We start from the raw sequence: 16000 nt of genomic DNA, 5'->3' as shown, positions 1-16000 counted from the left end.
TGGTTAGGACATTTACTAAGATTTTATTTGTGGACTCAGCTTGACCATTTTCGTGAGAGTAATAAAGCAAATATTGGATGATTAGGAAGGAGGACAGGAGGTGAGCTTTCACTTTGTTGATGAAATGTGTTCGATGGGGCAACCTGAAGCATGAGATCACCTACTCTCCCATAGGAACTTGGCAGTGGTCCTAGCATCATTTTTTCTCGTAGCTCGTGCTTCTACCCATTTTGTTAGATAATCAATGGCCACGATGATGTATTTGGCTTGTGAATACTGTGCCACAGGACTAATGGGTCCAATGAAGTCAATCCCCCATTTCTCAAAGGGTTATCGTGTGACAATTGTGAGGTTAGATCCATGTGATCTTTACGGATGGGGACTTTAATTCATTGGCACTCATCACAATGCTTCACAAATCATGCTGCATCTCGGAAGAGAGTAGGCTACCACAATTGGGACTGCAGCCCTTTGCGTGGCTGTCACATCTCCGCTAAAATTTCCTCATGCGATTCCATTGTGTGCTTCTATTAGTACGTCATGCATCTCATGCTCACACACTCATCTATGCAGTAACCCATCATTTCCCAACATGTAGAGTTGGCCTGTTATCAACTGATAAGGTTGGATCTTCAGAATGAGCTGCCTAAGTCGTGCCTTTTTTTATTGGTTGTTCTAGTAGTTCGTGCTCAAGCACTTGAACTTTGTCATCTACCCAATACGGTGTGATGTTGGCTCTAAATAAATCCCTTTCGTTGGACAAGCTGAATAGATGTGCATCTGGCAGTTCATCTACAATGCCTTGTCCAGTGGGTTCTCTTGTGGGAATGCGAGACATATGGTTAACCATGTAATGTTGCTTCCCTTTACGCATCACCATGGAGAAATCAAAATCCAAAAGCAGAAGTAGCCATCTAGCGATGCGTCCAATAGCGCAGGGTTTATTAACTAGATACAACAAGGCTTGATGGTCAACAAAAAAGGTAAAAGGCATAGCCAGAAGATAATACTGAAATTTATTTACAACAAACACCATGGCCAAGCCCTCTCTCTCCATTTTTGAGTATTTCATTTCGGTCTCAGTGAGTTGTCTGCTAGCAAAGCTCATTGGGTAATCCACATCAACATGCACATGGAATGTGAGTGCCCAATCTGGGCTCATAGAATTGGTGCCATGGTCAGAGCCTCTTTTAGTTCCACATGCACGCGTTGGCATTCCTCAATCCATTCAAATATGATCAACATCTTGCATAGAGGTCTAGCAATCAATGCATAGTTCAACACAAACTGTCGCTAATACCCTGCATGTCCTAAGAAGCACTGAACGCCCTTGTAATTAGTTGGGGGTGGAAGGTCAACAATGACCCTGATCCTTGAGAAATCTATGGCAATGCCATTTTTCCACACCACATGTCCTAGGATCCATCCATGCTTCACCCAAAACTGTCAGTTCAAGGGGTTCAACGAGAGATGGTATAATCGACATCATTCAAAGACCTGTCTAAGTGTTCTCTCCAAGTAGAGTGAACACACAAGTCATCCACGAAGTCCTCTAACTCCTTCCTCAACATCTCTTTGAATATTGTACACATCAGTCATTGGAAGGTGGCCGGCACGTTAGTCAACCCAAAATGCATGACTATGTATGCAAAGACTCCCCATTCAATGGCGAATGTGGTCTTATGCCTATCGTTAGGATGTACTTGCACCTAATTGTATCCAGAGAAACCGTCCAGAAAATTGTAAGCCTATTTTCCAGCCACTCTCTTGAGCATGTGCTTGATGTATAGTAGTGGGTAGTTATCTCTCTTCGTAGATGCGTTTACCTTCTTGTAATTGACACACACTCTAATCTTTCCATTCTTCTTTAACATGATGACTATGGGAAAAACCCAATCCATGTGTTCAATTTCGTAGATGAATCCTACTCTCATTAGCTTATCAATTTCTTCCTTGATGGCATGGGCATGCTTTGGATTCATGGGATATGTTCATTGCTTGACCATTGTTGCGTCAAGTGTCATGGGTATGTTGTGAGTCACCACACTCGGGTCTACCCCTTTGAGATCTTCTAGGGACCAAGCAAAGACGTCTATATACTCTTGCAAGAGAGTAACGAGACTTGCTTCATCTTGCTCACCAAGTCATCAGCTATAAAGACAAGTAGTGGGATCTCCCCTTCCCTAGCTAAATTGACCTCTTTGACCTTGGCAGGTCCCTCGATTGGTTTGCTTGCTTGCCCCTGTTGTTTGGCTCCCAACAAGATCACCACCCTATCTCCCTTTTTGAACTTTGTGAATCACTTTGGCAGGTCTTGTGATTCTCACTGCTCTTCTGTCTACATTTCTTTAGGCACCTTCCATCGTTCCTCCCTTAATCGTCGGTGTCTTAGGTGGACAGGTAGCTACCCCTTAGTGCATCTAGTCTTGGGAGGTCGAGGTATTTCAGGATCACTATCTGAGCTAGCTTTCAACTCAGAATCAAACTCTTCATCTTTGCTAGAAGAGGGGCACTCTTTGGGTGGTCATAGCTCATAAGGTGAGTCCGTTCGTAGCAATGGTGCGTCACTCGGGTGTCACTCAGTTGGGTTAGGCCATCTTGCTTATAGTCAATTGTGCATGTGTGCTCCGACCAAGTTCGATTGTAGTCATTGTACTTGACTCCTTTCTCTACTCTAAGGGTGATTTGCTTGCGTGGTTTGAGGTCCACTCTTATTTTTTCGATTATACATCCCCCAATGTCATATGCTATAATATTGATTTCCCTTTTGCTCTCATCACTGAAGGAACAATAGTCCTCGTATTCTTCGTCAGAGGTGTCTCTATCCAGTTGCACATCATTCTCCAAGTTTTGATATATCTCTTCTTGATGTGGTCTAGGATTAAATCCCAATTGTACCTCAAGTTTAAATCGTGTACCTTGGACTATCACCATTCAGGATCTTCTAAGAGATCTTGAAGTGGCATAAGCTTCATTGCTGGATTGCCAGCCAACTTGTCAATCAAGTACCCTAGGATCTCCAGGAGCTCTTGTCTATTGTTCAGGACTTGGAATGCACTAGGGTTGGGTCTTTCATGTAGGCTTCTAGTCACCATGAAAACTGACATTGAAGGTGTGTCCTTGGGCTCGCCAGTTGCTTGATGGCTTGTTTGTACTCCTCCGTGTCCAAGAATGGCAGGTTGATGGTAGCAAGAACATGCATCCAGTCTCGCTCGTCCTCAAGGCAAGGGATATACTTGGTAAGGGCCCCATAGGATCCCCTAATCTGGCCGTCATCCTTCAACATGGAGGAGATGGCACCTAGGTCAACCAGTGTAGTTTTTCAAGTGTCCATCTCTACTCTTATAGCCTCTGTTCGATTGCCTAAGAAGATGAGACCATTGCCTCAATCTTCTATGACTCTACCATTGCACATCTAGGGTCGAGCATCCAAGGTCGGTCTAGTAGGATGTCGTAGTCCACTCCCTTCATGACTATAAAGTCAACAGAGAATTGAATTCCTAAGATCTTCACTAGCCAATTTTTCAACACTTCGAATGGCTTTACCTTCATTCTGTTAGCCAGTGTGACATTAAACCTAGTAGACTTGACTGGTGGGTTACCCCAAGTTTGGAGTATTGCATGGCTCAGCACACTCACTCCTGCCCCCATGTCTACGATTCACTTTCTTGTGACACCCCCTAGATCTAGGACTCGCAGGACTACATGCATTTTTGTACCTTCCCAAAAAGCATTGATGTGCAAGGATTTAGGCATGGAGTGCAGCGTCAGACTCGGTATTTGCATTTCTATGGCATGCTCAGGAAAGTCTATGGTAATTGGCTCATCTGATTCCTCGACCCACTGTTTCAACTCCTGCCATAGCATTGGATACTACCTAAGCAAATATCCTAAGCTTAGAGTCACAGGGTTGGTCACCAATGTATTAAGGAGGTTGCTAGCCACTTGCCTCTCTCCTAACTCTGTTGTTCTTGGCCAATAGCCGTGGATGGTTTGCTGGCTTGGAGCATTTGGACTTTGTCTAGGCGGCCCTACTTGTGGTGCCATTGGCTCCCTTGATTTTGGTTGTGGGAGAGAGACTGGCGTGCTTATGCTTGAGAGATCATTAATCGTGTCTTATAGTATGGGCTCAGCATCTTTTAAGTGCTATTGGGCCTCCCTCACCCACTCGTTCATCTTCTTGATGGCTTCGAGTTGGCGCTTTGGGTTGGGGTACTTCCCGACCTTAGCACTTCCCTTTTTAGCCATCCGCGGAGCCGATATTTCTTCCTCTATGTCAATGAATTTCCTTCCAACATGCAATGTTGTGGCACTTTCAATTTTGAGGGTGACCTTAGCATTTGGTCTTTTCTTCCTTCATCTCCGACTCTTCTTTCCAACTGAGGTTGCATCAAGGTTGCTAGGCCCTGGCAATGATGTGCCAGTCTACTTCATCTGCGCACGGGTCATGACATGCAATGGGATAGGCGTGGCCTCCCCATCAAATGTCTCAACACCAAACAACCCCAATGAAATTGATGGCTCATTTGCCAAACTAGAGGATGGCCTCCTCCTAGGAAAATCGACAAAGAGATGAGTGAATCCACACTCAACGCATCTCAGGTCAGCCTTATCTCTACTTGCTTGCTCCCTCTTGGGGTAGCGCGAAGAAATGTGTCCAGGGTGACCACAAGTCCAACACAAGATTGGCCCTTGGGTCTATGCTCTTAGGTCTCTGCCTCTCCCTCTACCTAATGCCATCATTGGTACTGGTCGGTAGTCCATAAGGACTGCATTGCCTTCCTCATCATATGATACGTATGGGTTTACATAAGGCTCATCGCACCACTAGGCTCGTCCACATAGTGGACTAGAATATCACTCGGTGGATAGATCACATAGAGTCTAGGTGGTCTAGGGATACCTGTAGGATTTATCTCCATTCTAGGGATGGACTGCTTAGCATCATTAGGCACAGGGAGGGCCAATGGGGCTTCCCTTCCAAAGAAGTTTGGTGGCCTGTTTGCAAGGTAGGGTTGACCGTAAGATTGGGGGTATGGAAGTCTCCGAGGTAGTCAACAATGCATGGCATCATGGCCAAACCTACCACACTTAGCACAAGGTTGTGACCTAGGGTGACACTCGGCTAATAAGTGGTTTCTGCCACAATGCATGCATTGGACGTGTGGGTGCGTTGGTCGTCTCATCATCTCCTGCAGTTTGGCTATGTCCATCCTAATCTCTACTAGCTCTTGTCCCGAATCAGTGCCCTTCCCTTTGTCCTACGCACTTGGGCCTACTCTCTCACTCGGCGTTGAGGCCCTCTCAGAACTCCTAGCACTAGACTCTTCTCGATTTGAGCCTCTGGAGCTTCTTTCCTTGAGTTGGTCATCCACTCTAATAGCTTCTTCAAAGACCCTTGCCAGTGCATCTCGCTGCAAGCTTGAGTTGCAGACCAAGGCTTTGTAGAGCTCTTCACTTCATATTTCGTCAATGAATACCGTGGATACCGCTCTTTCGGTTGGTCTCTCACCCATAGGGATTCTCTTGAAGAGGCTCCTCACATGGGTCACATAATCTCAAATATCCTCTTTCTCTCTCTGCTTGATATTCATTAGTCGCACTAGTAGGTTATCGAAGTACCCAGGTTTAGAAAATCCCTTAATGAAGAGATTTTTCAAGTCATTGAAATTGGCACACTCTACAGCATCCAAACTCGTGTACCAGGTCCGGTCCTTATCACCTAAGCATAGTCCAAAAGCTTGGGAGCGTTAAGTAGGATCGGTGAGGCCATTGGCCTCGCAGACCTACTCGAGCTACTCCACAAAGTTGTATGGGTTGTCATTTTCTTGGTATTTGTCTAGCTGCTTCGCCACCACATGAATTTTTTATTGGCTCTTAAAGCCTTGGTTGACTCCTAACCTCGCTAGCAGCGATGTTGCTAATTCTGCAGCACTCTGCTCTACTCTGCTTCCATGTTATCTAATAGCCGCTTTGTCAAGAGCTCCATCAATGTGAGGTCTCCTTCTAGTGCTCTCTCACTCTTTGACTGATTTATGCCTACTAGGGCTAGCACTCTCTGGATCTCTCGCATTTTCATGCTCTAGTGCAAGCTCCTAGTTTGTTGGCCTTGGTTGTATGTGGCTAGGCCTTGTAGACCCCTGCATGCCATCTTCCTCTCCTCCTTGAGATCTGTTATGATGTCCTCTACAAGTCTAGCGCGGTGTTCTAGTCATGTTTGAGCATTGTATTTGTTCAATAACTGCTAGATAGCGTCAGGAAAGTCTCCTAGGTCAAGGTCCCCATTGCTTCTATGGCATGAGTTGCCATCTTCCATGTCTAGGACTTCCTATTGCACCAAGTTGTTGATCACGTTGATGAGGTCATGTAAATCCACTTTCCCAATAGTGTTCGATCCTCACTATCTAGCTCTTTAATTGCGTTCCTCGTTTGGTCCTACTTTTGGGGATAGAAGGGTCTTGGGATCTTCTCCTATTGGTGGGTTCCTTCAAGGTCTTATGTCTGATTGAGTTCCTTGTTAATTGCAACCAGTCCTCAACTTACCCTCACTCTATGCATGCGTGTGTAGGTGTATTCCTTTCTATGCATTGTGCGCAACCAAGCTCTTTGCTCTCTTCAAGTGTGTTTTGCGTGCTAGAAATCATAGTGAGCAAGAAAACAAGTGGTTGCGTAGCTCTAGCGCTCTTGTTTATGGGCTGGCTTGATAGGGTTGTGTGTTTTGTTTCTACCTTTCCTCACCTACTTATAGGGTTTTTTGCTGTGATATTCTGTTTAGCTTGTTTAGGGTCAACTTAGGGTCTTACAACCATCCCACAACATTAGACACGTCAAGCTTGCAAAAACGCATTGTTGCACAATTCATGAATGTTCGATTGCAATTTCTAGGTCTGTAAATACCTGTGAGGCGTTCAGTGGATTCTCTCAAAGCGGGTCACGCTTCTCATTGGTCGGGGTTTGTCAAATGTCTAGATTTTCTCTCTCAAGTTGTGTGAGATTTACTAGTGTCTGATTTTGAAAATCGGACGTCCGACTTACCAGTGTCCGATTCTAAGAATCGAACAAGGTCAAGTTCAATTGTCACAATAGGACAAGGTGTGTCTGATCGGATGGCTTGAGTTGATCTGATTGTGATATGTCCAATTTCTCAGAATTGGACAAGGGTGCTTGGTCTAATTTGAATGTATGTCCGATCGAACAGGTCATTGGGTCTAGTTTTGTGGTCCGATTGTTGCAATCAAACATGCAACCATTCAATCATACAAGGTGGTGTTGTTCGATTTCTTCTCGTCTGATTCTTGAAATTGAACAGAGGTGGTGTGACTAATTATGAGTTGGTCCAATTTTCAAAATTGGATGGGTATATCCGATCAAACTAGATGGGCTTCTTTGAGTTTGATTCTGAGAATCGAACTGTTCGAGTCCAATTCTGGGAATCTGACATTGCAAAAAATGTCTAATTCCATCGGTCGAAAACGTGCGTCAATCATGTTTTGCCAAAAATATCCACTCTAATGTTCCCACCACCTACAAAAACTTCCAAGAATCAAGCAGGGGTGTAGGCCAAGGGCATCCTATACCTGAATCTTGACGAAAGCTCCAACACGATTCGATCGATCCGAAGTAGACTCGTGACCTGCAAGCTCTCTCTCTCTCTCTCTCTCTCTCTCTCTCTTTCTCTCTTTCTCACACAAAGCTAGGACTGCAATGAGGCTTTCCATGGTCACCTAGGGCCTTAAACCTTTGCCTTCCTGATCACTCCCCTTGCGACTTCGACGCATGCGAGGACTCTTTTTTTTCATTTTTTCCATGTTAGTGCCATGTTCATGCATGTTTTATAGTAGCAAACCCTAAGCTTTCCACTCTGATTTCTCCCTCCTATCCTACTCTCTCTAAATGCAAAAAAAACCAAAAGCAAAGTACTGAAATTATTTCTCCTACTCAACTAATCATCAAAAACCAACAATACTTACTTGTAGATGGATTAAAAACCCAAAACCTCCTATCTATCTCAAGCTCCAATTTGGGGATGAAACCCTTACTTCGATGCTCGATTTGAAGCACACAAGCGCTCAAGCTTGAATCTGTTGTCCTAGCAATAGAACCAAAATGTAGAGGTGATAACCACCAAGACCCATAGACAAGCATTTCAAGTGAGCACTAATGGCTACCTCTCACATAGCCAACATGCTATCCTTCTCTACGAGTGTAGTGAGCTTACCTTGATGCCCGATTGAGTTGCTTCCTCTCTCAAGCACTCCGATAGCTCCATGATTCGTGATGCACACTCAAGCATCCTCAATCCTCGTCCTCCATAGCCATGCACGAGATGATAGAAGAGAAGAGAAGAAGAAGAAGAAGAGAGGAGATGGTGGAGGGCTTCACCTTCAAGATCCCTCACCCTCACACACTCACTCTCTCACTCACTCACACTCCCTCCCTCAAGCACTTGTAAGCAAGCAAGAGAAGAAGAGAAGCAGAAGAAGAGTCCACTTTGCCACACACCAAAGAATGAACTCTCATTCACTTTTTGAACTTTATATACAAAACCCTCTTTCCCTTAGGTGATCATCCCCTTTTTACATGGCTGGCCAGGCCCTTTTTTTCCATTGTTCTCCTATCTTCCTAGCTTCCTTCCTACCACCCATCTACCTTTACAATTTGTACAGTGCTCTTAAAATAAATCATGATGTGCCTTGCGCTCTTTTACAAAAGTATTGTCTTGTGCTTTTTCTTGTACACCTTTCTCCTTGATTTAGGACTCTTCTGTGCTTCTTGTGTTTCCATATTTTTCTTGGCGCACCTTCATCTTCTGCTTTAGATTTTTTGGATATTCCACCTTGTTCATTCTGAGGGTTAACCATATGCAATACCCTAAGGGTTTTGTGGGAAAAGGGAAAAGAGAAGATAGTATGTAAACTCAACAAGAGTTTGTATAGATTGAAATAGGCACCTCGAGAATGGTATCATAAGTTTGATACATTCATGCAATCTCAAGGTTTTAACAAGAGCCAAGTGGATCACTCTTTATACACACCAAGAAGGCAATAGAAAATGGTAGCCTGATTATCTTGGTTTCGTATGTGGATAACATGCTGATTGTGTAGGAAGGGATGTTCATGCTTGGATACCTTGAAGCAAAGCCTACATAGTAGATTTGACATGAAGCATCTTGGTGAGGCTAATCATGGAGTATGTATTCAAGATTTTATAGAGTTTCAATATGGAGAGGGGAAAGCAATCGAGGTTCCATTGCCTCCATATGTGAAAGTCAGTGTAGAGGACAACCATACATCTGATGATGAAAAGGTTGAAATGGCCAAGATTTCCTATGCTTCAACTATTGGTAGCTTGATATATGTTATGGTTGCTACACGTCCTGACATAGCATTTGCAGTGGGAGTGGTTAGCAAGTACATGGCACACCCTGGAGCATTGGGAAGCAATGAAGGGTATCATGCGATACCTCAAGGGTGCAAAGGATTTGTGCATCTAGAAGGCATATGTCGTTGGCTTTACATATGTAGAATATGCTAGTCATTTAGATTATAGGAAGTCTACTTCAAGGTATGTATTTACCTTCACAAGAGGATTAGTCTCTTGGATATCTAGGCTACAAAAGTGTGTTACACTGTCTACCACAAAGTCAGAGAATGTGGTTGCCACCACTGAGGCATGCAAAGAGACTTTATGGCTTTCATATCTGGTTGGAGAGCTTGGCATTATAAAGGTTCCTATCCTCCACTATGATCGTCAGAGTACTATTAGGTTAGCATAGAATCCTATCTTTCATGCAAGGAAAAAGCACATACAAGTGAAGTATCACTTTATTAGGGAAGTACTTGATAGTAAGAACATTGACCTTGTCAAGGTACACACTGATGATAATCCTTTAGATCTTCTCACAAAGGGTCTTCTAACAAAGTGATTTTCTAAGAGCTAGATTTTGAGGCTATTTTTTGAGTGCAAAAGTGGCCCAAGAGGCAAAAAAGATCAATTTTTCATGGAAAATAAGTCAAGAACGGATCAAGGAGCTTGAGTTTTCCTAGATGCATTTTGATGATAGGAACCCAAGGCAAGTCTCCGTTCATCAATCAGAGTCCATTTGACCCCCCATTTAATCCCTGCAAGGTTTCACGTTATAAAGCGACTACTAGATTTGGGAGCCACAAAGTGCATGAAGGAGGTCAAGTTGATAGATTTCAATGCTACCAAGCCAAGCGTCTAGTCTGTTTGCGATTTCGAGCTTGTTTGGTCCTCCGACCAGGTCAAAACCACTTTCACGCAGTGTAAACATGCAAAAAGTGAACTGATTAACTTCTAAGGTTGATGATTAAGCCAAGGGATTTGTTTAAAAATGTTTTCTCATCATGGGAGGGGAGGAGGGTGTAGTTTTTTTAATGCCCCCTCTATTTGGATGATTATAGCTTTTCAATCGGGCCGATTGATCAAAGATGGAAGGCATATCCCCCCCGATCTACATGTTGAGGGCTTCAATGCATGCATGATATGACGCAAGGAATGAAAACATCTAATTTCATTCTTTCTCTCCTCTCTACACCCTATTCACATGGCTTAATCCATATGAGAGGAGGGTGGGCTGAAATGATAAATTTTGGTCATGATTGTTTTGCCCTATTGCATGAGATATTTCACTAGCAATAACTTTTCTCTTTTTCAGCTCTACATACAAAGCATGTGTTCATATTGTAGCCTTCAAACATCACTTGGCCAAGCATTCTATCCAATTGCAAACCAAAAGTAGTAGCATGTACAATCACATAAGCATTTTGAACAGCCAACAAAAACTTTTGCATACCTCCCTTTCCAAAATTCAAAGCAAGAGGCAATCCCATTTCTTGTGCATGGATCTTGCCATCTTTCCAAAAGATGAGCTTTCATGCCAAGGCCTCCTGATAAGTAGCACAATCCTTCCTTTCATGTTGCAAACTATCACACCACATACATCTTTTCCTTGGTTTAGGGGCTACTACCCGTCCCCTTCCTCTTGTCCTTTCTCATCCAATTTTGCAACCTTCAAGTGAAGATCCCGCATGCCTTTGACCAATTCATCTAATACATCTTTCTCCCTAATATTAGGAATAGTAGGTGCAACCATAGGGTTAGCCACACAAGTGGCTAGCTTACTGGATACATCAACTGTTTCTCCTATAACAGTGGGCAAACTAGATACACGCAACCTTGCTTACGAGCTTCAATTAAATAATGGCAAACTATTTGTTCCAAGGTTCTATCTACTGCTTGGAGTTCATTGACTGGTGCGCAGATCGGACGCAGGTAGCTCACGTAGTGAATTCCCAAAGGTCCCCAAGAACAAAGTACTCTACTTTTTAGCACAAAAACCAATGTAAAAGCAAGCACGACATGAGACAAGAGACAAATTGGGTTGAATCTCCCCCATGCCTTGTGTGAGCGCTTCACAAAGCATGTATTTAATGTATATTTCCAATCTTTATACTCAAAAATAGCCCAATTACAAAAATATGACAAGCTTTTAGCTTTTGAGTTTGCTTTCTACCAAAAATAGGAAAATAAAGCTAATGGACGGTGCCCAGAGAGTCTGGCACGCCCAATCTCAATGTCCAAATAAAAATAACATATCCAGGCGCATAAGCGCATACAAAATAATAATAAATAATCGATGTCTCTATAGACATAATCAAAATATAGGCGTGGCGCCTATCAAAATATAGTCCAAAGGTCGGAAACCCGCTAGACTCCAATGCTTTCCTCCGCCACTGCTGCTATCTCTACACATCAACTGAAGCATTCACAATCGTTAGTAAAATAACACAATTAAACCGACAAAAGTGAATACCTAGCAGTCTTCAGCTACATAAATAAATCAACTGGTTAGAAATAAATCCTAACCTTAATTTATTACGAGTGCGCACTCTAAACTCATAAACGTTTATTAATTTAATATGCATTTTGCGGAATCACCCGCTATGGAATCACCCATGTACACACTAAATTAATGAAACGCCCGAAAAGGACAGGCGTCCCCATCAACTTCTCGCACAAAGAATCCTCTTTGCGTATGAGCCCCGGTAATCTAAGTTTACGGAATCCACCTTAAAACCTCACGGAATCCACCGTGGAATATGCCTCCTGGCATCATACCCCCGGGGTGGGATAGCAATTGACCTCAATTGCTATTAGCTCAATGTGGAGCTAACAGAGTGGGGAAAGCATTTAGGTCTCTAGCGTGCATCCATTGTGCTTCTTCTACAGGATGGTTCTTAAATTTCACGAGGTATCTAGAGTACCTTCGGCCAGTTCTAGTGGTCATGTAATCAGTGTCTATAATGGCTTCTGGTTCAAGTATTTCAGTCTCTTCTTCTAGTAAAGGTGGGTTTTCATAGACAGGGTGGATAGGTAATTGTCCTCTAAATGGTCTCAATAAACTAATATGAAAGGTATTATGAATTTTCCAATGAGATGGCAATTCTAACTTGAATGCATTGTCATTAATCTTATGAATGATTCTAAATGGTCCGTAGAATCTAGGGGCTAATTTAACAACTGGATGTCTATCTACACTTTGCAGTCTACGCTTTTCTATTCTAAGCCAAACATAATCATCAACTTTGAAATTCATGGCTTGTCTTTTCTTGTTGGCTTGTTTGGTATATGATTGTTGGGCTTTAGCAATCATATCCTTTACTTCATCAAAAATAGTGTTATGCATAACAGCAATATCATCGGCACTTTGTATTCTATTAGACAAAGATGCAACAGGTGTAGATAATCTATATCCATAAATAACTTCAAAAGGTGCTTTCTTTGTAGATGTGTGCGGTGTATTGTTATATGCAAATTGTAATAAATGTAAATGAGTATCCCATGTCTGAGGTTTAGAGATAGTGTATGCACGTAAAAGATCTAAAATAGTGCTATTTGTGGCTTCTGTTTGTCCATTTGTTTCTGGATGAAATGCAGATGAGAAATCAATCTTTGTGCCTAGATTTGCAAACAGTGTAATCCAGAAATTATTACAAAATCTAGAATCTCTATCTGAAATAATCACTTTCGGCAATCCATGGTTAGTAAAAACAGTTTTCAAAAATAATTGTGCTGCTTGTGATGCTGTTAAAGTTTTCTTACATGCAATGAAATATGCTTGCTTACTAAATCTATCTACAATTGTCCAAATCATGTCATGGTTAGATTTAGTATTTGGTAAGCCAGTAATGAAATCCATAGATATATGTTCCCAAGGTTTAGATGGAATAGATAAAGGCATTAATAGTCCATACTGTTTACCATGATGTCTCTTTATTCTTTGACAAATCAGACATTCTGAAACAAAATTAGATACATCTGCATCCATATGCGGCCAATAAAAATCTTCAGTTAACATGCGTAATGTAGAGATGATACCTCTATGACCTTGATATGGGGGACAATGAATTTCATTCAAAACAAAAGATCGGAATGGAATAGTAACACACAGTCTCTTTTCAAAGAACATGAATCCATCATTATATGACAATGAATCAACAGGAATGAAATTATTTTGAACTAATTTTTGCCAATCAGAATGAAAAGTAATATCCTGGTGATATGTGTCTTTCATAGCAATCAAAGAATCAAAAGATATGATAGAAATATTATGAATTGCAGGTCTTCTACTCAATGCATCAGCAACTACATTTTCTTTTCCAGGTTGGTATTGGATGATAGGATGGAAACTTTGAATGAATGAAGCCCATTTGATATGACGGTCAGAAATTTGGGGTTGGCTAAGTAGATGTCTAATGCTTTGCTGGTCGGTCTTTATCATGAAGTCTGAACCCATTAAATAATGGTTCCATTGTTTTAATGCTTGTACAACTGCTAAGAGTTCCTTGTCATAAGTGGAATATTTAAGCTCAGAGGGTTTCAGCTTAGAACTAGAATATGCTATTGGATGGTTGTCTTGCATTAGCACGGCTCCTATTCCTAATCCGCTAGCATCGGTCATAACTAAAAAGAATGGTCTGTTAAAGTCAGGCAATTGTAGAACAGGGGCATTGGTCAATGCACGTTTGAGTAAATCAAAGGATTTCTGCTGGTTTTCAGTCCATTGATAAACAATGCCTTTCTTAAGAAGTTTGGTCAGTGGTAAAGCAAGTAATGAGAAATTACGTACAAACTTCCTATAGAAACTAGCAAGACCAAGGAATGAGCGTAATTCATGTACATTTTTAGGAACAGGCCAATGCAATATTGCGTCAATTTTCTTAGGATCAACTTTTATTCCTTCTTTTGATACAATATGACCTAGATATTCTATTTCTGTCTTAAAGAATTCACTCTTGTCAGGATTTGCAAACAATTGATTTTCTTTCAGTAATTGAAAAACTAATGATAAATGCTCATAATGCTCTTTTTTACTTTGACTGAACACTAAAATATCATCAAAGAAAACAATCACACAATATTGATATTTTAGAAAAATACGGTTCATCATTCTACTGAAAGTAGCAGGTGCATTAGTTAATCCGAATGGCATAACTAAGAATTCGTAATGGCCAAACTGTGTCCTGAATGCAGTCTTAAATATGTCGGATCTATCTAACCTCACCTGATGATATCCAGATTTAAGGTCAATTTTACTAAATATAGAAGATCCTTGCAGTTTGTCCATAAGGTCATCAACTCTAGGTATAGGATACCTATTCTTTACAGTGATCTTGTTTAATGCTCGGTAGTCAATACACATCCGATAAGTATTATTCTTTTTCTTGACTAGGAGCACAGGTGCACCGAATGGGGAACTGCTAGGTCGAATTAAACCTCTATTTAGTAATTCTTCTACTTGAGTCTGGATTTCTTTTTGCTCTATTTGATTGTGCCTATATGGAGCTTTGCAAGGTGGTTGTGTGCCAGGTATTAGGTCAATCTTATGGTCTTCTGGACGTGATGGAGGTAAACCTGGTGGTAGGTCTTCTGCAAAACAATCCTTAAAATATGCAAGAAATTCCTTATGCCTAGGGTGCATATGATTTTCCTTTGTGTGCAATTCATTTACCCAAATGAGATATGATTTAGTGTTCTTGCGTAGTGCACGTTTTGCTTGAGTATGCGAAAGCAGTGGAAACATATGAGATGCATGCATACCAAATAATGTAATAGATTTTCCTTGAAAATTTATATTCATTGTGTGTGTAGAATAATCTATATTGGGATTATGTTGGTGTCTCCATGGCATTCCTAGAATAATGTCGCTAGACTGTAATGGGACAACTAAGAAATTTCTTCTTTCAATATATGGACCGATTTGAATTTCTAAATCTTGAACTTCTTGTGTGCCATTGTACCTAGTGCCTAAAAATGCAGCTTTTATGCGATAATGCGTAGGTACTGTATGTAATTTTAATTCCTTTACCAATTTTGCTGAAATAAAGTCATGCGTACTACCGTCATCATGCAATATAATTCTTTCTTTTCCATGTACCATACATTCATAGTCAACAATGAATGTAAAGTAGGCATACCTGGTAAAGTGTCGGAAGTAGTAGTAGGATCATCTTCTTCTTCAGTGAAATCCGGCATATCCTCATGCTCTTCTTCGTCCATAGCTCCAAGGTAGTTGATATGTGCTGATGGCTTCTTTGAATGACAATTTGCTGCGAGATGGCCTGGCTGGTGGCACTTGTAGCATACGATGGGCTTGGCTTTGGTCACATTATTTGCAATGGCTGGGAGTCTGGGTATATTTGGATTTGCTTGTTGGATAGGCTTAGGATTTGGATTGACAATGGATGGTAATGCGGGTGGTTTAGGCCAATTCTTGCGGAAAGATGGTGATGAAAAACGACCTGGATTAAACCTTCTGAAATTTGAATTGAATTGTTTAGATCCATAATTACCGTTTGCTTGGAATGGTTGTGGTCGTCGGTCTCTTCCACGTAACTTATCTTCAGTGTCGTGAGCTAAGGAGATGGCATCTTCAAGGGTAGCAGGCTTGAACATATTCACCTCAGCGTAGTAATGT

The sequence above is a fragment of the Lygodium microphyllum genome, unplaced genomic scaffold (genome assembly GCF_053477565.2).
Source record: "Lygodium microphyllum isolate KBCC unplaced genomic scaffold, Lygodium_microphyllum_v1.1.10 scaffold_35, whole genome shotgun sequence".
NCBI lineage: Eukaryota > Viridiplantae > Streptophyta > Polypodiopsida > Schizaeales > Lygodiaceae > Lygodium > Lygodium microphyllum.
The sequence above is the reverse complement of the archived record's forward strand: the minus strand, read 5'-3'. Positions refer to the sequence as shown.